The sequence below is a fragment of the Protopterus annectens genome, chromosome 13.part0 (assembly GCF_019279795.1).
Source record: "Protopterus annectens isolate FY-2018-M chromosome 13.part0, PAN1.0, whole genome shotgun sequence".
Classification (NCBI taxonomy): domain Eukaryota; kingdom Metazoa; phylum Chordata; order Ceratodontiformes; family Protopteridae; genus Protopterus; species Protopterus annectens.
Window position 1 is genome coordinate 790,936,775 of NC_056747.1, and position 25,218 is coordinate 790,961,992.

A 25,218-nucleotide genomic window follows, 5' to 3' on the forward strand; every position below is an offset into this window, starting at 1 on the left:
GACACCTATTAAATTCAGGTGCCCTTTCGAAGACCTAGAGTGGATATAAAAAGTTTGCACATGCCTGTTTAAAATGCCAGGTTTTTGTGATATAAAAAAATGAGACCACAATATATCATTTCAAAACCTTTACCACATTTAATGTGACCTATAACCTGTACAATTCAATTGAAAAACAAATCGGTTAGGGGAAAAAAATATAAAAAACAAATAATGTACAATACGCTGGTTGCATAAGTGTGCACACCTTTAAACTAATACTTTGTTGTGTGTGCACACCCTTAAACTAATACTTTGTTGAAACACCTTTTGATTTAATTACAACACTCAGTCTTCTTGGGTAGGAGTCTATCAGCATGGCACATCTTGACTTGGCAATATTTGCCCACTCTTCCTTGCAAAAGCGCTCCACATCTGTCAGATTGTGAGGGTATCTCTTGTGCACAGTCATCTTCAGGTCACCCCACAGATTTTCCATTGGATTTAGGTCTGGGCGCTGGCTGGGCCATTTCAAAACTTCAATTTTCTTCTGGTGAAGCCATTCTTTTGTCAATTTGGATGCATGCTTGGGAGTCATTGTCGTGTTGAAAGGTGAACTTTTCTCTTCATCTTTCTAGCAGACCCCTGAAGGTTTTGGGTCAAAAGTGACTGGTATTTGGAAATGTTCATAACTGCCTCCACCCTTGACTATAGTTGCCAGTTCTAGCTGAAGAAAACCAACCCCAAAAGCATGATACTGCCACCACCATACTTCATAGTAGGGATGGTGTTCTTTTGGTGATGCAAAGTGTTTTTGCGCAAAACGTACCTGTTGGAATTGTGGCCAAAAAAGTTCAGCATTGGTCTCATCAGAAAACAACAAATTTTCCCACATGCTTTTGGGAGACTATGTATTGTTTTGCAAATTTTAGCTGGGCCTGGATGTTTTTCTGTGTAGGTTCAAAAGGCTTCCGTCTTGCAACCATACCCCATAGTCCAGACATGGAGAATATGGGAGATTGTTGCATGCAGTACACAACCAGTAGTTGCCAGAAATTCCTGCAGCTCCTTCAGTGTTGCTGTAGGTCTTTTGGCAGCCTCCCTGACCAGTTTTTGTCTGGTCTTTTCATCAGTTTTGGAGGAACATCCAGCTCTTTGCAACGTCACTGTTGTACCATATTTTCTCCACTTTTTGATGACTGTCTTCACTGTTACATGGTATATCCAATGCTATGAAATTGTTTTGTACCCTTCTCCTGACTGATGCCTTTCAACAATGAGATCCCTTTGATGCTTTGTAAGCTCTATGCGAACCATGGCTTTCGCTGTAGCAGGCAAATGAGTAAATCTCAGGAAAATCCTACTAGGACAACTGAACTTTAAGGTTAATCGGTCTCTTTAATTGATGGCAGGTGCGTTCTCAAGAAGACTGAATGCTGTAATTAAATCAAATGGTGCTTCAACAAAGTATTAGTTTAAGTGTGTGCACATGCAACAAAGTATTACTTTAAGGGTGTGCACACTTACACAACCAGCGTATTGTACATTTTTTATTTTTTATAATTTTCCCCCAACAGATTTGTTTGCTTTTCAATTGAACTGTACAGGTTGCAAGTCAAATTAAAGGTGGGAAAAGTTTTGAAATTATTTATTGTGGTCTCACTTTTTTATGTCACAAAAACCTGGCATTTTAACAGGGGTGTGTAAACTTTTTATATCCACTGTAAACTTCAAATTAATAAATAAAGCTACTTGTGGATCACTTGTGCTCGGCTTGCTGAAAATGCTAACTATATATATATATATATATATATATATATATATCTATATCTATATATATATATATATATATATATATATATATATATATATATATATATTTTTTTTTTTTAAATCTTGGAAACACTACTCTCTTAGGGAAACAGTATCATATAGAAGGGGAACATCTGAATTGCAGGCCTTAAGATGAAGGGAGGCAAGTGTCAAACAGAAACTGTCCCATGCCGAAAGTAGTTTCTGCTGTTTCAATGAAGGAATCCATCAAAGCAAATATGTTCTTAAAACAACAACTGATCTAACACAGGTTCCTCTGTCAAGTATTACTCTACCAATCATAAGTTTATTTGCTGCAATATGTCTGACATGCAAGTGTGCTAATCCCAAAGTCTTCCAATTTTCACTCCAACTAGAACAGAGCACCCACGTACAAAGCATCCATCTGCAAATCAGGAAACAATGTAGATTTGACTGACACATTAGCAAGTTACATAAAAATATAGGATTGTCTGATATGCAGGGAATTCCCATACAGCTGCTGTTGACAGAGAGAGCACTCTTCCATAGGGCCACAGTGTGACTACTCAAAAAGGATGGAAATCTAGTAATCAACTAACATGGAAAGAGTATCTGTTGTACCTTCCTAAAATGAGACTCTTGTGATGTGTCCTTGAATCTAAAGCAGCACTGTCAAGGTGAAAGGAGGGGGAACATCTCAAACTAGCACTGACATGGCATAGTCTTAGACAAAAGATTCCCATAAAAAGCCCAGACAAGACAAAAAATTTTTGAGAAGTTATATACAGAAGACTCAATGGTCACAGTGCAGATGTCTGCAACAGACATTATTAAAACCACTACTAGAAGTAGCCACTCCTCTGCAAGAGTTAGTTTTGACTGCAGCATTTGCCAAAAGGCAGATGGTCAAATGATGTTAAAAATATGCAGTTGGCAATCCACTTGCAAAAAATCTGCTTGGCGAAAGTGAATAATTCCCCAAATCAGAGCTAAGCTTTACCCGCTTTACCATCTAGTCCCTTCTACTGCAAACAATACCAGGAGACTTGCTGACTTGATTGTTTCAATGAAGCCACCAAAGCCATCTTCTGGAAGAAGTGAAAAGTTCATCTTGAGGGATATCCTGTCCTTTGAAAGAACATATATAATCCCCTAACTCAAAGTTCTGAAGCTTGGAGATACAATGCAAAGAAGCAGTAACCATCAGGAACAAAACTTTACAGAGATATTAAATTCAAGGGCCAAACATCCAACAGGTTCAAGGGGAAGAGGTGCAAGCACATCAACTATGAACGTCAAGCTCCAAGGTGGGTGGGAAGGAATTCCTCATTAGGGGAAGAATATGCAGAAACCAATTTAAAAGCTGTTAGACCAGTATTGCTGAGCTACACTTCTGCTGTCCATAAGGTGATGTACAGAAACAGCTGAAATATACATCCCGATCAAAGAATAATTGAGACTCATAATATATATGTGCTTAGGTAAGACAGAATCACCTCTACTCAAACAGTGAGGCTGAAAGGAGTACCAATCTGCTCAATTTGAGAACCTTTCTCACTGGGGAGCATAGGCCTGCCAAGTGTATAGGGCTTTCTGGCAAGCTTAACTTCAGCACTCTCCTACTGGAACCATGGAATCAACATTGGGCAAAAAACCCTGAGGTGAAGTCATCCTTGAGTAGTAGGAGTTTTTTCCTACCACAACAGCCATTACGGCTTGAAACCATAACCTTCTTAGAAGTCAGGGGCCAACATATGCAAGCTCTGGTCCATCTTTCCTGAGTTCTGCAGTGAACATGGAATCAACAGAAATGGCAGCAAGGCGTACAATAACTTGTCACACCAAAGGGTACAGAATTCATCCACTGCTACCTCCACCTCACCTTGCTGACCATGCAGAAGAAGAGGATAGCATCCTGCTGAATGTCAGACAGGTCAATCTTTGAAGTGCCCGACTTCCTGAAGACCTTGCCAGGAACAGCCTCTGAATCCAGAGCTCCAGGAGAGCACTGGAGGTCCAGCACAGCAGATAAGTTGATCATTTCCCTGGGGATATGAACAGCTATGAGAACATCCACGTCCAAAGTGCAAAAGGTCTCACTGCACCAAAAAAACCTCATCCACTCTTGTTACTTAAGACCTTTTGGTGCTAAGTTTCCGGCTTCCTTCACCATGCTTAGCATAAACTCTCAAAAAGAGTGCTTGAGAAAAATGACCATGTTAGATGGCCAATGCCATCATTTCTGAGGTCTCATAGATTAGGCTGTACCATCAAACGAGTTTAGCAGTACTATGCAAGGCAGTCACTGACATTGCATGTAGCATATTAGTGTGTAGGAACTGTGGAATCAGGAAAAGAGGGGAATAAGTGACTGTCATTAGTAGGCTGAAAAAAATATATAAATAAATAAATAAAAAAATCAAGAGGTTCATTTAGGTCAGTGTTTACAGTCACTCCATCAGTGTAAGTAAAAAAGTTTGTTTTCTACTCTGCATTATCAGGAGATTAACTTTTGTAGACTCACACACTAATCACCTATCCCAGTCTTAAATAAAAGCTACATGCTGTGATGTGTTTTGTTAGGCAGCTGTGGCTTGTCTAGGAGGGAAATCAGAAATGTACAGGCCACCTACAAATGGTGCTCAGGATGAGCAATGAAAGGGCAAATATATGGGTCCAGCTTTGTGTAGGGCATCATTCTCACTTTAAATGAGGAGCAACTGAATACAACTTGTATTTCTAATTATGGGATTCAGAAACTTGCCCACGTGCAGATGACCTCCTTATCATGCAAACTGCTTATTCTTAAAATTTACACCCCTTACAAAAGGCAGTGGTGTCTTTTTGGCCCAGACTCACTACTGGGCTGCATGCTCAGACTTCATAAAGAAAGTACAGTTGTGTACACATTTACCATAAATGTAGAAGTTAGAGTGCTGTTGCAGTCATCACATTTGGGTTGATTCCCAAAGCTAAGGAAAGGAGGAGGAAGTTAAAGAGCATTAGGGCCAGCTATTAATCCCTGCAAGACTGCAGTGGTAAAACCAGCTCTGGATTTAGAAAAGATAGGCAAGTGGTAATGCTTGGTGAAGGTATGTAAACAGCTCCAGGTGGCAGCTTCTAGGATGTCCCTGGTAGGGACCTCTCTGAGAAATGCCGCAGAGGTAGATGCAGCCCTGGTGGAATGTGATCTTATCCCCTGTGGGGTAGGTTTTCCATGGTGCTTGTAGCAGAAATTAATGCAATGGGTTATCCATTTTGAAATGATTTGCTTTGAAATGGCCTTCCCCTCTGCCCCTGCAGCAAAGCTAACTTAGCAGCTGCTCAGATTTTCTGATAGGTTTAGTCCTGTCCAAATAGAATCTAAGTTGTCGGTGCACGTCCAGAGGGTGCAGTATTCGTTCCCCTTTGTTTTGTGGAGTAGGGAAAAAAACAGGCAAATGAATGGACTGATTTAGGTCCATAGAAGACACCACCTTGGGCATAAAGGAAGGATTAGTCCTGAGGGAAACCCTGTCCACATGGAAGATAATGAAGGGTTAAAACTGCCATGAGGGCCTGTAATTCACTCTTCTTGCTGAAGTGATGGCTAGAAGGAAGGCTGTTTTCCAAGAAAGGAATTTCAACTCTGCTGTAGCAACTGGTTCAAAGGGGGGGGGGAGGGGGAGAGTGAGCGTTTTCCAATACAAAGTTAAGGTCCCAGGCTGGAGTGAAAGCTCTCCTGGGGGGGGGGGGGGTCTTAAATTTTTGGCCCCTCTAAGGAATTGTTTTAGCAAGGGGTGAGAGAAAAGGGGTGGCTCAGTATTATAATGTGCTGAAATGGCAGAGGCATGAATTTTAATTGACAAGATGGACAGGCCCCTGTGGAGCATTTCTGTTAAGTACTGTAGAATATGAGGTAAGCTGGGCACCGCTGTGCCCATACCATGAGCCAGGGTCAAGGATTAGTATCTTTTCCACTTTTCAGCATAGGATTTTCTAGTACTAGGCCTCCTTGCCTCCAGAATGACATCCAGTACATGCTTACTGAGGGATGTGCTAAGGGAGAACTCAAGGGATAAACCAGGCTGCAAGGTACAGGGTTTGAGGCTGAGGGTGCAGAATCTGGCCCGCCTGCTAGGACAGCAGGGAAGGGGTCTGAGGCAGGTGCCATGGTTGTAGCAGTGTCATACTGCGCAAGAGGGGGTACCAGTGCTGGCGTGGCCAGTCTGGTGCAATCAGTATTGTCCTTGGCTTGTCCTGTTTGATCTTTAGTAGAACCTTTGCGAGGAGAGGCAGAGGGGAGGAAAGGCATAAACTGAAAGGCTTTCCCAGGTAAGGGACAGGGCATCCACTTTCCAAGCTTGGCTGTGGGGAGTCCTTGTGCACAATTTGTGCAATTGGTAGCTCTGAGGGGAGGCAGACAGGTCTACCTCTGGAGTCCCCCATCTGTTCCTCAACAGGTTGAATATTTTGGGTTCTAATTTCCATTTGTGTGGGTCCATGAGATTTCTGCTTAAGTCATCTGCTAGTGAATTTAGTTTGCCTTGCAGAAACTGAGCTTGCAGGTGTACTTGGTAGCTCAAGGCTGTGTTCCACAGAGCCATGGCTAGTCTGCAGAGAGGGTACGAGTGGGTTCCCTCCTATTTATGTACCACACGACTGTGGTGTTGTCTGTCTTTACCAATAGTTGCCCTGGAAGAATACGGTATTTGAAGGCTGTCAGAGCATTCTGTACAGCTAACATTTCTTTTTGATTGATAAGCAGGTGCATCTGTCTCGAGGTCCATTTGCTCTGAATGCACTGCCCTACCATGTGAGCCCCCCATGCATAGTCTGATGCATCTGTTTTTTGGGTTTGGGCAGCAAGGGGTAGAGTGAAAGGGAGTCCCTTGTTGTGGTAGCAGGTCTCTGCCCACCAAAGGAACTCTTGTCTTGATACAAGGAAGGACAGAAATCACTGTTTCCAGGTCCTGGGAATGTTGACACCAAATGCTTTTCAGATACCATTGGAGTTTCCTCATATGCAGTCTCACATATGGAATTAGTAAAATGCAAGAGGCCATAAAACCCAGGGCTTTTAGTATTTTCCTTGCAGATAGCTGTGGTTTTATGGCCAATAGTTTGAAGTAGGTTGTCAAATAAACTTTCTTCTCCGGAGTGAAGAATGCCATCTGGGAAGTTGTGTTCAAGCTTGCTCCCAGGAATACAATCTGTTGGCAGGGTACAAGGTGAGATTTCTTCCCGTTGATGGTGTATCCCACTGAGGTTAGAAGTTTCTTTACGAATGCCAGGCATTGTAATAGCAAGTCCTGGCTTTCTGCCTGAATCAGACAAATGTCCAAGTATGGGCAAATTTGAATATTTCTCTGTCTGCAAAATGCAATGGCTGGATTTAGACACTTTGTGAATACCCTAGGCACAGTAGATAAGCCAAAAAGCCAAAGGGAAGTGCAGAGAACTGATAGTGCATGGAGCCTGCCCTGAAGCATAGGTATTTCCTGCAAGATTCCCTTATTGGTATGTACAGGTAAGCTTCCTTTAAGTCTAAGGTTGCCAGCCAAGCATCCTTGGCTAGCATGGGAAGAAGCTGTTGCAGAGTTAGCATTTTGAATTTTGGAACTACCAGAAAGATGTTGAGAACAGAGAGGTCCAGGATAGGACGCCAGGAGTTGTCTTTTCTGGGTCCCAGAAAAAGTCTTGAATAAAAACCTTGTCCCCTTTGTTCTGCTGGGACAGGCTGAATAGCCCTGATATTGAGAAGAGAAAGAACCTGCTGTTGGGCCTCCGCCCACTGATTTGGGGGTAGGTCTGGCCAACCAGTTGGAGTTGGTAGGGTGTGGAAGTGGAATCTGTATCCTTGGGAAACTATGTTCAAAACCCATTTGTCCTGGGTAATGAGTTCCCAGTTTTTTGCATGCAAGGTGAGCTTTCCTCCTAAGGTAGCAGGTAGTAGAGCAGGGCTTGGAAGGGTTAAGATTAAGTCATTTTGCCATTTTTCCGTAAGGGGGTGGCTTACTACTCCCTGCTTTGGAAGTGGGAGCCCCCTCCCCACTGCTTAGGTCTGTGCGTAGCCTGAGACTGTAGCCTAGGTGGTCTGCTGTTCCTTGGTTTGGACTAAAAAGGCCTAGAAGGGACTGGAAACGACCAGTTCTTTGAAGGCCAATGCCTACTGAATCTGGGAGGCTGTACTTGTAGCAAATCTAACAGTTTGCAGAGATTTAGCTTTTTCCTCCATCCTTTTCAGGACGACGTCTGCTTTGTTGCCAAAAAGGCAGTCTTTGTGCAAGGGAGCATCCAGTAATTTGGCTTTTACATGATCTGGCAAGTTTTGTTCCTTAAGCCAAGCATGCCTTCTACGTACAGACCCAGTGACAGCAGCCCTGCAAGACCACAAGGCAAAGTATGTTTACCAATTTGTTCTGCAGAATGCATTAAATCCTGTAATTCTTTGTGTTCAGTACAGTCAGGAATCAACATCAGTTTCTGTTTAAGTAGCCCCATAACATGCTGCTGATACTTTAACATATGAAACTGGCAATTTAAAGCCCTAATAGCCAAAGTAGCAAAAGTGTATACCTTCTTACCCCATCTGTCTAAGGCTCTAGAATCTCTATCAGAAGAGGTAGGATTTTTGGCAGCAGTAGCCTTAATGCCTTTTGGTCCTTGGGAAATGCTCTCTGGATCCGCAGAAGGATTCTTGAAGAGGAACTTGTGAGAGTGAGGTACTCTAATACCGGTCAGGTTTCCTGGGAGCTGGAGGTAAAGTGCCTGGGGAAAGGCTAGATTCCAAGAAAGCATCATCTACAATGTCCAGAACATGAGGGATAGCTAAAGGCTTGTGCTGAGGTAGGAGTAAGAATTCCCCAAGTCTCTTTTTGGAGTGAGAGTAATCCTGGCTTTCCCAGCGGAAATGCTCCCTAAGAGTGTGCAAGGTTTCACTGAAAGAAAAATTCTCTTTAGGGGGACAGAGGGAATGGAATCCTATGCTTCAGAATCCTCATAGGTAGATCAGGGCTGGTAATCAGAAGGAGAAAAAATATCAGATTCCTGATCAGAAGAATCAGAAGGAAAATCAGTTCTAGGTCTCTTAGAGGGGGAAGGCTGGCTTCCCCTAATTACGGTAATAAGGTCTTCAGCCATTCTAAGCATTCGTTTTTTTTTAGGCATATGGGCCTGAGCCTGCGGTTTGATCGTTGGTTTTCTAGGCGCAGTGTGAGTTTTAGGCCTGGATGAAAACAATGGCGTCGGTTTAAAATGCAAGTCTGCAGGCTTGAATACACCCCTCAGAAGCCGGTACCTGCACAGCGGCTCCGGACCCATCCAAGGTAGAGACATCCGCAGGTTCCATAATCGAAGAAGCATCTTGCGGCATACCATACTCCGAATGCGTCTCAGTAGAGGCCTGCGAATCTGAAGTAGAGGGTATCAGGAGCTGCGAAAGCGCATCACTGAGTACCGGCGGATTGGCGACTAGCTTAACGGAAGCATTGTCGGCAGTTTTGGAACTATGCGGTCTGTCTCTGTCTTTAGCCTTACGTTTTTTTCGGAAGATCGGTAGTCGGATGGCTTAAGGAAGCCATTTTGGAGTACTGACATTGGTTGGAGCAAGAAAAAGAATCCCAATGGGGTACTCATCTTTTTTTGAAGACTTTGGATCTGAAACACGAAAATGAAAATTTCAGGAGTCGGCTGACCGGCACTTGCAAACTGCTTCTGCTTCGGGCACCGCACAGCAAGAAAGACTGATGTAATGGCATCAGCTGCATGTTTTATACCCCTGATGACCTGACGCCATGGAAGAGGAGACTGCATCCAACACAGAAATCCGAAGACTCTGGTATTCAGGCTGGCTGAGGGCTACCTGAAGGCAGATAACCCAAATGTGATGACTGCAACAGTGAAACACAAAGAACATCTCCTCATTTCAGTCACACTAGTGAAATTTACAAATGAGGAGGTTCATCCTAGTCATCCAAAAGGAAAAAGTCCCACATTTACCTGCCTGGGAAGTCATTATTACAGAAACAAATCCTTAACTTGTTGGGAGCTCTTCTCTCTGGTCCTCTGCTGAAAATGGAGCAATACCCCAGTCGGAACTTCGCAGTACAAATGTACAAAAAAAAAAAGTCCCTGAAGGAAGGCCTAAATCTAGACGAAGCATCCAGGTTGTAGTGTCTTGCAAAAATATTCAATAAACTCCATGCAAGTTCATACGCAAAGGATTCATTCCAGAAAATGACTTGAGTCAATGCATTTTAGACTGTATACACACACATCTATATATCTATGTATTTATATCTAATCTATACATATAGATACATATCTAAACTCTACATATACATTAAGATACACATCTAGCTATACATATAGAAAAATATTTATATATCTATATACATCTATATTTAATCTATATATATATATATATATATATATATATATATATATAATCTATATAAATATATATCCATATATATATACATATATATATATATATATATATATATATATATATATATATATATATATATATATATATATATATATATATATATATCGGGTCTATAGTATAAGACTGAAAGTGCATATATGCGACTACATAAAAGTCGACACATAATGCAAGAAACCTAACAATAGCCAACGGCCACGTAAGCAACTTTTTCCCTAGGGAAAAAAACTTGTGCATCCGTTCGCTAAAAATAAATAAATAATTTAACATCATAAACAGGTGGGGGGCTCTGCCCCCCTAACTAAATATTCCAACTCCGAGATGGCACTATAGGGAAGGAAAGGGCAACTCTGTGAAGTTGGCCAACTATCTCCTTGCTCTTTGACATATTCATCGAACTGCTCAAATGCGATTTGATGAATGCGTGTCGCTGTTTCCGTATTCACTCAGAAGCATTTGCGTGCTAATATAGACTCATATATATATATATATATATATATATATATATATATATATATATATATATATATATATATATATATATATATATATATATATACACACACACACACACACACCCATGTACATATACACACACATACAGATTTTTACATTTTATATAGGTGTGTGTATGTGTGTGTATATATATATATATATATATATATATATATATATATATATATATATATATATACACACACACACACACAGATTTTTACATTTTATATAGGTGTGTGTGTGTGTGTATATATATATATATATATATATATAGAGAGAGAGAGAGACATGCACACATACAGATTTTTACATTATAGTCATATGTATATATATATACACACACACACACACACACACACACACACACACACACACACACACACACACACACATACACACACAATACAGTAAGTCAACTATATGGACAAAGTAATTTTAGAGACTTTAGAATCCAATTTCATTTTATAAAATGATACAAAAAACTGTGAAGCCCAATTTGACAATGTGGGCTCTGTCCAGGAAAATCGGTGCCGCCTGGATATCCACCGAATGTCAATTACGGTTGTGCAAGTAAACTTACATTAACAGTATACATTCAAATGATCACTGATGTAGCAGTCTTAGCTATATAGGATGTATACTGCCAAGGATTTAAAAGCCAGACAGCTTCCAAAACTTCCTGGCACCTTTCGCAGGCCCAATTAGTCAGTCACTTCAAGCTGAGCTGACTAAAAGCCAAGTCTTTCAGAACTTTCATGCCGAGAGACAGGGAGGATGAGCCCTAAATGGACAATGCTAGGAGCAACAAAAAATAAGTATTTACACCCAGCAAAAACAACATACCAAGAAATAAGGGAGATGGAGTGAGGGAGTGGCTACTGCAGCAGTGATCATTTGAACATCTACTGTTATGGCAAGTTTACTTACGTAACTGTGCTATGTTCGTCAAGTTGCTCATTACAGAGGTAGCCTTAGCTATACGAGATTACCCTAGCAGAGTACATCTGGGAGGAGTAAAGAGAAGGGTCCAGGAGCCTCTGGAATGGTCCTAGCAAAGCCTAATCTAAACTTAGGAGAAGGAATCACGTTTATAATACTTTGTAAAGGTATGTACAGAGGATCAAGTTGCTGCTTCTTAAGTATTTCTAGATTTCAACCCTTTCCAAAAAGCCACATATGAAGCCAATACCCTGGTAGACTGGGCATTGACCCTGTGTAGAACATTTACTTTTGAGGTGAGTACAACAAAAAGTAATAGCCTGAGACATCCATTTGGAAACAGTCTGCTTTGACACAGATTGTCCCCAACCTCTTACCTTCACAAGAAATGAACTAATCTGAAAGATTAAGTTCAATCAAGTCTTGCCAGGGATATCAATGAGAGACCAAATCCTGGAGTATTCACTTGCAGTGACCAAGGTCTGAGTGGAAAATCTTAGACAGAGGTCTATACTTTCCAGTGGAAGAAAAGCTTGTTGAATTGAGGTGTCTAGTTAACATTCCAGGAACACAATCCTGTGTGGAGTCAAAAAATACTTTTGAATGTTCTCTTGGAATTCCAGCTTGTGTAAGAGCTCTCTCAAGCAAGTGAGATATTACTGACACTTAAAAGACTCTGTAAAGATAAGCAAGGCATCTAAATATGGAAAAATGTGAATACCCTGTAGCTTGAAGAGAGCTACAACTGGGCTGGACATTTTGCAAACACTCTTTGGGCACAGACTGATTATGTGATCCAGGCACACACAACCTTAAGAAACACAGCAAGTCTAGGTGAAAAATTTTGTGATACCCCTCAAGTGTTATTACAAAAGTTAAATGAGGAAGAGGAGGAAACAGACTGTGAAGTGACATTTTAAACTTGGGCACTATCACAATCACGTCTAAGATCCAGAACCGGTCTCCAAGCATCTTCAAACATCTTCTTTCAGCTTTTTCCCGGTTAGGGGTTGCCACAGCAGATCATCTGTCTGCTCATGATTGGCAGTGGAGTTTTACTGTCGAGTTGCCAGCCCGGTGCCCAACGTTCCACAGAAGGCACACACTCACACCTAGGGCCAATTTAGAATGTCCAATCCACCCACTGCATGTCTTTGGGATGTGGAAGGAAACTGGAGCACCCAGAGGAAACCCACGTGACCACAGGGAGGACATGCAGATTCTGCACAGAAGGCACCCCAGCCAAGAATTGAACCGGAGAACCTCTTGCTGTGAGGCGGCAACACTAACCGCTGCACCACTGTGACCGCCCACAGAGGATTAGTTTTATTAATGTTATGAAATAGGCATTGTAGCTTTGCTTTAAAACATTAAACCTTTTCTAAGGCAAAAAACAGTACTGCTGATATAGTATGTTCTAACAGATTGCAAATTTAGATATGCCCCCTCTTACTGGATCAGATAGAATGATCATTCTTATTAATCTCCAGTGAGAGAGAGACTTTAGATAAATCCAGTAAAGTAAAATAAATATATGTGTGTGTGTGTGTACATATGTGTGTATATATATATATATATATATATATATATATATATATATATATATATATATATATATATATATATATATACATACATACACACACACATATATATATAAATAAAAACTTAGTTTTTGCTCATTATTAATATAAAAAACAATCTTGCAGTTAGGTAAATGCATGCACAACATTGCTGTCATCGAGTATATCTTCATTTAAACTTATACATGCATGATTTCACTACTTATAGCAAAGTTTGTTCAAATGTCAAATAAGGTGTAAAAGTTAAAACATTGATTGCATCTGTCTTTAGTGTGTGACATTCCAAACTAAAAATCAACATTTGTTGAGGGACTACTAGACATTAAATAGATTTCCATCCGTAAAGCATTAGAATTTAATTCAGGTAATGCGAACAGGCATACAGATTAATAGTTTAATAGATTAATTTGAGGGTTTCAGACCTTTCCAGCCATCCTGACCCTGGATGTACGCACACAACTAGGATTTTCTTATCCGAGTCTGCTCTTTCCTCCCATTCATCCTCAGATGCACATGATGTACTTACCCCTACATCTCATAGTCCAGCAGTCTCCTCTTCTTTATGTCCCACTCACATTTGAGTCAGATTTAGATGCCATTTCTTAATGTGCTGAATAGTGTTTTCCAGATCATGAGAAGCCTTCATTTTAAGTCTTCGTTTTACTATTTAAATACACTTTTAAGACTGTCAGAAATGACAATTTGAACTTCAGTTTTCCTTCTGTAGTCTACCATAATGCCTCCATGATTTGCATCCTGTGTTGTAAAGTCATTTCCAAGTAGTTATCCTCACAAACTCACTGATTTGCATCTTGTGTTGTAAAGTCATTTCTAAGTAGTTATCCTCACAAATTCACTTGATGACCAACCACCATCCTGGCTACCCTAGTATTTACTCTTTCTCTTAAAATGATTTAAAAAACCATCAGAATTGTCTTAAGTTTCCCATATTTCTTTTCATACTCTGTGAATGACCGGCAGCGAGTCTTTTAATTTGTCATTTTGCTTTTTAACATAGTGAACCACATTCCAGGTTCTCTTCACTTTCCCAAACTCTAAATTCAAAGATTAGTCCTTCTCATGCTATCCTCCATTGCTATAAAGATTGTGCAGTTAGTATGGCCATTAAAATGTTCCTCCCAGTTTTTCATGAATTTACACCAAGTGCTGTTTAATAAGTGAAATGTCGACACTCAAAATGTAGAGTGCTGACAAAATAAAAAATAAAAAAAAAGACTGAAAATGCAGAAAAGTGAATTTTGAAAATCTCTCTTCTCCTTTAAACTTCTTTTTACAAGGGGGCAAGGCTGCACACCCTCTGAATTTACACATACCAACTTCAAGGTCACCATACCTCACAGAAAAGGAATATTCCAAGAAGTGGCATCTTGGATTTAGTAGATATATATATATATATATATGCAAGTCCGATCTTTTGGCTCTAGTGCATCCCAACATTTAAAATGGTTGTCCACCTCGAAGCAAATTGTCTTCTTTATCATCTTATCCTTCAGCCAATGGCAGAAGTGTAAGGAACACATCAGACAAGACCTTCAAATCCCATACTTGATATTTCATTTATTCCCAGCTGTCCATTCTGCCTTTCACTTCCAACCTTTACATTTATTTGGACTCTTTCAGTACAGGGAACAGAACTTCAGTTTCCCCTCTGATTTGCAAGTATAATTGTTTCCTTCTTCACTGCTACTTTTTAATACATCTTCTGTCTGTCTCCGTCTTTCTCCCTCTCTATGAACATCTTTTGATAAAAACTACTCTGTGGAACAGATGGAGGCAACATTCCACTGGCATTGCACTTAAGCTGTGAGAACCACTCTTTTTAAAGGAAGCATGGGTGAAGGATTCTGATTTAGCAGTAAATTAGTGGAAGCCAAGCTGCTGTCAATACTTGTAATTCTCAGTGTTAAAAGTTAACTGCTTATTCATTTCCTTGCAGGTCCCTGACATTAGATAACTTCTTTGCAGACTGCCAGACAGCTGTTTATAAGTCAGTTTTAGAAACTGTTGCTCTACTGTACCAGTGCCTAATTGGGAGTTCAGTGTGCGCATGCTGCTAGCTACTGACACTATCCTAAAGCTGGGTCTTGGCTTACAGATTGCAATGACCAGTGCCTTACTGCCCTTTTTACACTTGTGGATTGCCCACCTTCATGATGCTTGTGATGATGTGAGGCATTGCCAGCTATGCCAGGAGAAGTAGGGCAGTGGATGTGTAACATATGCCAGTACAGCTAGCTGGAATTTAGTAAAGAATGATATGTTATTTGAATATCAAACTGATTTGTACAGATGCTTGTGTTGAAAATGTATTTGTAAAGTTGCTTGCGTTAAAAATGTACCAACTGTGGGTCTTGACTGTACTGTAACTGAATTAAATGCATATGTGTGTTAACAGAGGATACTGAAAGAGAAGAGGTGATGCTCAGCCCCAGCAACCTTTTGAAAATAGTAAGAAATTAAATTACTGGGCCTAGACCATAAAGTTATCTCACAGTTTTGAATGAAGCCAGAGACGTAATATCTGTAAGAAGTATGGTTTGTTAGTCTCTGTAGGAGGAGTAAAGGTTTGTAATTGTGCTATGACTTCCAGAAGCTGCACCAGATCTGAGCAATGCTCTTGTGCGTGTATTGTTGACTTGCAGCTGCTAAATCCTGGCGGTTTCTAGCTGTGGGGGCTTGCATGGCAACCATAAGTCAGATGACCAGATGTATGTGATGTTATTATGTTCAGAAATAATGTTTTAATATTAAGTGAGAGAGAAGTCTCAGGGCAGTCTGTTTCTTAGAACCATATTGAAGGATCCCTTGCCTACTTCTTGCCTTGCTCTATTAAGTAGGAACAGTAAACATACACAAGTAAAAACCTTCTCCAACTTGGGAAGGAGGGACTAGTATTATCATTCCCTGGAACAGCATGTGATGAAGGCTGGGTGGGAAAGAGAGAGTCTGGTCTGGTGGATGAGGAATAACCCCCTGACAAGGAAGAATTTCCTCTCACTACCATCTGTAACCTTGATGAATGATCTTCAGAACCCATTTGTCTGAAACTATATGTTATCAAAGAGAAAACAGGAGAGTGATGACTTTCTGTAAGGGAAAGGGGACTGTCTGGAATGTGCCTGTGTGCAAAGGGGGGGGTCACTTGAACAGTCATTCTGACTTATTGGATTGTCCTTGGTTTGGGGGGGTGAAATCTTTTTAGGACCCCCTGCTAAATGTCTGTTTACCTGCATTTTGCTGTGCCTTTGTTTTATTTTTTTGCAAAAACTGGGTGAAGGGATACAGAATCTCTTACAAAATTTTGAAAAGGGGTGAAAAATATTAGAGATTCCAAATATCAACTAATTCCTTTCATCACACATTTTGATCACCTCTGCAATAGAGGAACTAAAAACAATGTTTATTCATTTTTACATCATCTGGGAGGTTCCGAGAATGCAGCAAAACATCCTCAAAACGGTACCAGTGGTCATAGCCCTGTAAGTTATCAACTTGAGTCATACATACACACACACACACACACACACTAAACCATGAGTAGGAACCTGTACAACTGAAGCAACTAAATGATTTGAAGTACATCATCTTCACGAGAAGCAAATGCAGCCAAAACATTCCTCATACTTTCACAGCCAGTCAGAATAAACTTAACATATGAGCTTGACAATTAAAAATTCTGAAAATCAAAGTTGCAGAAGCATACACTTGCTTCCCATACTTTTCAAATATATCCCCATGTTTATCAGAAAAAGTTGGATTGGAATTAACTATACATTTAGCAGCAGTAGAATTAAGGAAAGCTGTAGCAGCTGGGTCAGTGTTTTGTATAAAAACATAAAAGACTGAGCAACTTTATATACTCTATCTGCATTTTTAGGGACAGCTGGTTGACTATTTGAAAAATTGCAGGCAATAACAGACATCCTCCAAAGCTGACATAACAAGAGGAATGGGTGAAGGTTCTGGAAATTCTTTAACAGTTCACAGTATTGTCTGAGGGACTGGGGACTGAACCCCCCCCCCAATGTTCTCCCACTAAAAACAATAGCAAATTCTGGAAATAGCGTCAGAGAAAGAGAAACCCTGACAAGGAGAGTAAAATAACATGCTCTCCTCAGAGTCTGAGTCAAAAAACTGAGGAGAATATCCAGTATCTGTTCTTTAATTTTCCAGTGCAAATATAGGTTTCTGAATCTGTCTAGGAAAAGGATCAACAGCCTGAAGTAAACCCTAAGCCAGATCCAGTGAACCACTCGTCTAAGGAAAATTTCAGGAGTGGTTGATACATATTTATAGGTTCATAGGTGTATACTAGGCTAATGGTCCTGGAGCCTTTACAAGCCTAGCCCATAGGATTACCCTGGCATCGTGCCACAAAACCTTAGTTCCTAGTGCCTCTGTCGAGTAGAGCCACTGGAGTGATCCCACGGGTGAATTTTTTTATTTCCCATCCACTCATCAAGATTTCTCTTGAAGAAGGCCAGTGAGATGCTCTGCTTGACATGTATGCGAAGTCTATTCCATAGAATTGGCAGTCTCTGGGGTATGAACCTAAACCTCTAGCATGTTCTGTTGATTATGGTAATGAGGATGAGGTCTCTGGAGAGTGTGGTGCGAAGGGATTGGGATTTCTTTAGATGCAGCATTTCTAACAGAGCTGGGTCAGACATGGCTTTGTAAGTCAAGCAGACATCGCCTCTAAGTAGGTGATATGAAACAGAATAGTTGGAGCTTTTTGAGTTTGTCCATATAGGACAAGTGTTTAAGGCTTAGGATCCTCTTTGTGAGGTACTTTTGCAGCCTCTCCAGTTGCTGCAGGTGTCTAGTGAAGTACATGCCAAATGGGGTGCTGTACTCGATGATTGGCCTAATGAGGGAATAGTAGAGGGAGACAATGACCTCTTTTTTCCTGTATGCAAAACCCTTAGTAATGAGATGTGCCACATAGGACTTTCTGACCACAATGGCAACGTGGTGGCCAAGAGAGAGGTTGCTGTCAACCTGTGTTCCCAGATCTCTTATAATGCCTTCTGTGTTCAGTGGACTACCATCAATGTGGTAATTCAAGGGAACTGGGTTTTTCCCAAATGGGATGAAGAAATTTTTTGGCATTGAGCTTAAGGCCATGGTTCTGACACAAGTCGTTGGTCTCATTGAGGCCTTTCTGTAGGATGTCAGCATCACTTGGGGAATTAATAATGGCTCCCAACTTGCAGTCATCTGCGAACTTGACAGCCAGAGTCCCTTTGTGTTGGCCTGGACTTCAGAGAAGTAGACAACAAACAGGAGAGGACCCAGGACCGAACCCTGTGGATCTCCACTCGTGACTGGTCGGCAGTCTGACTTTGAGTCAGCTACTTTCACACTGTGGGTTCTATCTCTGAGCCAGTTTGCAACCCACCTAGTGATATAGGTGTTGATGCCTAGCTTAGTAGGTTTTTCTATGATTCCTGTGTGGGGAATGGCATCAAAGGCCCTAGCCAGATCAAGGTAGGCTGCATGAACCATCTTGCCTTCATCCACAGCTCTGGTGACTGACTCAAAGAATGACGCACAGCAGTATCTGATATAGCAAAACACACACACCACACCAGGATAAGGTATAAAACTTTACTGATGTATCTGGTACCTAGGCTTACTCCTTCAAAGAATAACATTTTACATCAAGCAGCCATTTTTATACATCATGATTTTGTTAATTATTTAATACATAAACTTCAATTAATTTCTGGACTCAATTACAAAATCATTGCAACATATTACATTAAAGTGCCCATGGCAAATGTCTGATAAATTCCTAATATATTTATATTTAATGTCAACCCATATTTTAAACACTTGATATAACTCCATTCTTAGCAGATATCTTGAAATACATAGCTGAACTGATTCTGGAAATCACCAGATTTTGTCGCAAGTTGAATTTAAAAATATTTTTTGAAAACAAACGAAGAATTTCTAGAAAATATGATGTATATAACATTGGTGATGACAGCAGTGTAACAATGGATGGGGGCAATGTGATAATGATTTGGAGAACAGTAGTGAGGATGACTTTTTGCTTAATTTGTCCGTATACGATTATGAGGAACAATCCGTTTGTGAGGAAAATGGGGGGATTTTGCCACCGTGAATGAGGATGCTAGTAGTTTCTTTACTGGATATGGAAAGATGATGTCACCAGTACCTTATAACAGTACCTTCATGCCGCTAAAACTGTCCATTAATGTGTCAGTGTTTGAAAGTGTTGTGCAAGCACATAGAAAGAATATGCCACATTTATAAGAACTTTTAGATCATTTAATTTGACCAAATGTCAATGGGAAGCCTTGCAACAGCTAAGGGATTGCAATGATAAATATGACTTTACACAGGCAGACAAGGGTGGAAACTGGGTGGTAATGAATGAGGCTCAATATAAGGGTATGGAGTATGCATTGTTGGAAGATAATACAGTACATGTTAAACTTACTGGCAATCCAGTCACAGAATACAATGGGGCATTACTTGATATATTACAGAGGGGTAAGAGATTGAGCTTCTTAAGTTCAACGGATGTTAACAAGCTTTATATTAAACACTCCAGAAATGCAATGTTTAAAGCTATACCCAAGCTACATAAGAGCATTGAAAATCTGCCAGGTAGACCGATTGTTTCAGGCAATGGGGCCTTCCTTCAAAATGTATGTATAATTCTGAATTTCCATCTAAAAGGTCATTTGAGTTAAATTAATTCCCACATTAAAAATAGGAAAATGCTGGCCGATATGTTAGGGGGCCTGGAATGGTCCCATGAGTTTTACTGGGCCAGCATAGATGTGAAATCTTTATATACAAACATAAAACATGAACAGGGGTTGAAGGCAGTAACAAACATGCTTTGGGAGGGCCCAAGGACTGATTTTTTTGATTCATATGTTAGCGTTTTCACTAACACACAACTGTTTTGTGTTTGACAATAATTATTACCTGCAGAGGAAAGGGGCTGTGATGGGGACGGTTTATGCCCCCGTCTATGCAGTTCTGTTCATGGATTACTCTGAGAAAGTCAAAATGTACAACATGGAATTTTATAAAAACAGGGCACTGTTTTTCAAAAGATACACAGACGATCTCATTTTCATCTGTAGGGATAAGATGGAAGAGTCTGATGACTTTATACAAATGTTGCAAAACAATCTGTTCAGTCTTTGGTTTACCTTTAAAACTAAGACGGTCATATAACATCTAGACCTAGAATTTTTTGTGGATGAGGATTTCACGGTGGCATATAAACCTTATATGAAGGACACAGGTGTCAATAATTTTTTGACCGTTGATAGCATGCACCCCACCACCACCACCTACTGGCATCATTGCCATATGGAGAGTTCCTATGAACAGCAAATAATACCTCAAATAAGCATGAGCTGATGTGTGAATTCAATAAAGTTAGGGACAAACCTGCAAGAAGGGGATATCAAGAATATGTTTTGGCAGCAGTGGAAAGTAGAGTTAAAAGTAAGTTGGAGCTAACTCACAAACCAGTAGTTGGGGTAGATAGAGCTACTAGAAGGATGACAGTTTTTAGGAGGAATCACAGGATTCCCTAACTCTCTGTCAACAGATAATCCCCATTTTCAGATATTTTGAGAGATCTGGTCTATAGGTATTGGCCAATTGTCCTTAGTGATGAAAAATATGAGGACATTTTTCCAGAGAGGGTAACCTTTTCCTACAGCAGGTCAAAGAATCTGAAAGAACTGTTATCGTTTGGTAAATTGCAAAACAAACAAGGTAGGAAGGGTAGTTTTACCTGTTGAAAATGTATTACATGTAGAAAAATTAAGAATTTGGATGGGGTTAACATTACCGGCAAGATTTATAAAGCCAGAGATATGTATACTTGTGAATCAAGGGGAGTCACTTATATCACAGGATGTGGTTATTCCACAGTCCAATGGTATATCGGACAGACCAAAAGAGCTGCCAAGAAAAGAATTATGCAGCACATGGGTGACATAAGAAGGGGTAGGATGGAGAACCCAGTGGCGGTACATTTTATTCATTCCTATGGTGGCTCAGAGGAATCTCTTTTTTCAGTGTGTTGGCCAAACCCAAATCACAGAAAGGGGATGTGGAGGTTAGTAAATTATTACAGTTAGAGACCAAATCCATTATTAACTTTAGAACATTGCATCCTAGAGGATTAAATATGGAATTAGATGTAAATGCCCACAATTTTTGAATTCATGTCTCACTTTTAGCTGCTCAAGACATGTTTATATACAATTGTCTAGATATAACGTTCATGATATGTCAGTATATACATTTTCAGTTGCAAAGTTCATTTTGGTCAATTTTAAGCACTAAGAATTAAAATGTTATATTTATTCATATAAAACTATATAGTTATATGCACAATAGTTTATGTATTTACAATTATTTATGTGAATGTTTGATACAACATAATACATACATTGAGTGAATTTCATATTGAAATACTTATTTCATCTGCATGTAATTTATGTATTTCAAGGTATCTGCTAAAAATGGAGTTATATCAAATGTTTAAAATATGGGTTGACATTAAATATAAATATATTAGGAATTTATCCCCCCTGCGGTTGAGTGGCATTTGAAAGACATGCGTGAATGGGCTGCCTTCATTGAAGGTTGGGCGCCGAGCTGGCACCTTGGCACTGTAAAAATCTACTGCCAATCATTAGCTGACGGGAGTTCCGCGGTGGCGACGCCTAACTGGGAAAAGCTGAAAGAACAACAACATATTAGGAATTTATCAGACATTTGCCACAGGCACTTTAATGTAATATGTTGCAATGATTTTGTAATCGATTCCAGAAGTTAACTGACGTTTATGTATTAAATTAACAAAATCATGATATATAAAAATGGCTGCTTGATGTAAAAATTTACTCCTTGAAGACGTAAGCTGAGGTACCAGATACATCAGTAAAGTTTTATACCTTATACTGGTGTGGTATGACTGACTCAAAGCAGTCAACCAAGTTGAGCAGGCATGATCTACCCTTCACAAAACCAAACTGTGTAGGATCCAGAGTTTGGAGATTCCCTATAATCCTTGTTTATTAGGCCATGATGATGCATTCCATAGCTTTGCATATCAGACTCATCAGGCTAATGGGGCGATAGCTCCCGGGGACTGTAGTCGCTCCTCCTTTGGGGAGAGGGAAGACTGTAGCAGTGCACCATTCGGTAAGGACAAAGCCTGAGGTGAGGCTGTGATTGAACAGGCACACAGGTGAGGTGCCAGTTCACTCTCTAGTTCATGAAGAACACAGCCAGGGATACGGTCAGGTCCCACAGAAGCTGTATACTTGGCCTTGGACAGTGCTGTTTTAACCTGTGCAGCAGTAATACTGGGTGCCTGCCAATCTACTGGTATTGTGATTGGTCCGGGGGGGGGGGGGGTAAAGTTAGCACTGAATCTGTTCGCCAGTATATTTGAACTAGCTGTTGGCTTGGTATAGGAGATAACATTGTGCAGTAGCTCAGAGCAAATTTGGGTATTGCCATGGAGATTCTTTACATAACTATAGAAGGCCTTGTGGTTGTCTTTACTATCTGCTGCAATTCTGTTTCATAGCTAGCTTTAGAGGATTTGATGAGGGATCTCAACCTTTTGCTGAGGCTGACAAGGGAGTTTTTGCAGTCTTGGGACTTCACCTTATTCCGCATCAGTTTCCTCCTCCTGTTGTAGAGTTTGTTCATGGCAGAGGACCACCAAACTGGCTTCTTTTTTTTTTTTTTTTTTTTTTTTGAGGAGAACATCTTAATTCTATTGGGTATGGCGAGATCCATGCATTTGTGTACATGTTCGTAAAGTGCACTGGAGTATGATATGGCAGTCATGCAACTATTCATCATTTGCATGGGTGCCGTGAAGTTAGCCACCTCTGTTTTTAGGAGCCCAAAGTTAGCTTTGGAGAAGTTTTTCATGGTGGTTACCTTTGTTGGGGGTGTGTGGGAGGGATGTGATTGGATCTAACCAGGGAGTAGTTGACTATTGGTGTAGAGCAACGGTCGCCCATGTTAGTAATGACCAGGTGAAGGATGTTGTTACCTCTAGTGGGGGTAAGAACGAGTTGGTCCAGGGCATTGGAATTAGCTTCTTCTTTCTTTCTTTCAAGAAAGATGGGGATAACAGTGTTATTAATGGCAATAGCTTCCCCAGGAATGGGCACAACATTCTGACAAAATAGGGAAATCTTCCCGAATCCCTCTACCTGGACTGACAAGAGGGACTCTTCCTTGCATGTTGAGGGGACTCCAACATCAGCAAAGTAGCTAACCTCCATCCAGTTACTTGTAGGTGCTACACCACATTCATTTGACGTAAAAGTGGAGTGTTCAATAGCCACAGCAGAGTAGGCCACCTGTGGCTAAGGAAAAATGCTAGCCTGCAGTAGTGGCAAAGACTGTTTAAATTTTACTTTTTTGTGGTGGAAAGAAGGACCGACTGGGGGACTGGTAGTTTGTTCCATGGTCAAGACAAAATGGTGCCTCTTTCCCATGGAAAAGAAGCAGCAAAAGCTGACAAATTAAAAGTCTTTATCACACAAGAATACTGTAAAAATACATTTTAGAACATTTTACCAGCCCAGAAAAGAAAACCAAACAATTTTTCACAGAAAAATGTTTTTAATTACTTTAAACAATTTTTAAACTACTAGGAAATAAGTGTGCTGACATTTAAAAGTACAATATAGTCTTGTGACAGTCCATTACAACACACTCCTAGCTTAAAAATAACTTTCCTTAACAGGAAAGCATTAAACACTTTTTTAAAAAATAAGTTATGTACTCACCATAACGTTTCATCTGAGTAGTTATACTTCATTTTTCTGCAACCTGTGGGTATATGGATCCGTATCGGATCAGAGCCGGCAACTTTTTTCTAGCATCTGCTCCAAGCTCCGAGCTCCTCCCCTTACCAATAATGCCCTATCATCTCCTATCTTCCCTCAGATTGAGTTTGCTGCAACTAACAATATATATGCAACTCAACCCAATAACCAACCTGAAAACAGGAAAAGGTCCGGGGGATGGTGGGAGGGAATGTTGCAGAAAAATGAAGTATAACTACTCAGATGGAACGTTATGGTGAGTACATAACTTCTTTATCTGAAGTAGTTAACTTAATTTTATCTGCAACCTGTAAGACAAGAGCTACTCCGATCCTGGGAGACCCTTATGGAAGGATATTCCTGAGCACCGCAGAGCCAAAGGATGCTCTACCCCTCAAAATCAGATCCAATTTGTAATGGGAAATGAAGGTATGTGAATTGGCCCATGTCGCTGCAGCACAAATATCGTCCAAAGATACCCTGGACCAAAAAGCAGCAGAAGTCGCCATAGACCTGGTAGAGTGAGCCTTAACTATACCAGGAGGAAATAAACCTTTTGCTTTATAAGCATGTGAAATGCAAGGAGTGATCCATCTGGCTAAAGAATCTTTAGAAATAGCTTTTCCCATAAATGCTTTGGAAAAGGAAGCAAACAGTTAGTCAGTCTTGCGGAAAGACTCCGTTCCATGAAGATAAAAACAAAGTTGTCTATGAACATTCAACAAATGGAGTTTGTATTCACCTTTATTTTGAAAGTTGGGAAAGAAAATGGGCAGATTAATGGACTGGTTTATGTTTGCTTCAGATGCCACTTTAGGTAAGAAGAAAGTGTTAGTACGGAGGGAAACCCTATCCTTATGGAAGGCCAAATACGGAGGCAAGGCAGACAGAGCTTGAAGCTCAGAAACTCTCCTAGCCGATGTGATGGTGACTAGGAAAACTGTCTTCCAGGACAAAAATTTTAAGTCCAACGAAGCTGCGGGTTCAAAAGGAGGGGCTACCAATGCCTGTAGAACAAAAGTAAGGTCCCAAGGAGGTACAGAATCATTGACAGGGGGCCGTAGCAGAAACGTACCTTTAAGAAAAGCCTTACACAGCCTAGAGGAGG

At 40.4% G+C, this 25,218-nt stretch overlaps 1 protein-coding gene across 1 annotated transcript in view; it reads right to left on the reverse strand.

Moving 5' to 3' along the window:
• Positions 1–25,218, reverse strand: part of NCOR1 (nuclear receptor corepressor 1) — a 4,682,182-nt gene that overhangs the window by 1,743,116 nt on the left and 2,913,848 nt on the right. The gene's annotated exons all lie outside the window — the stretch shown is intronic.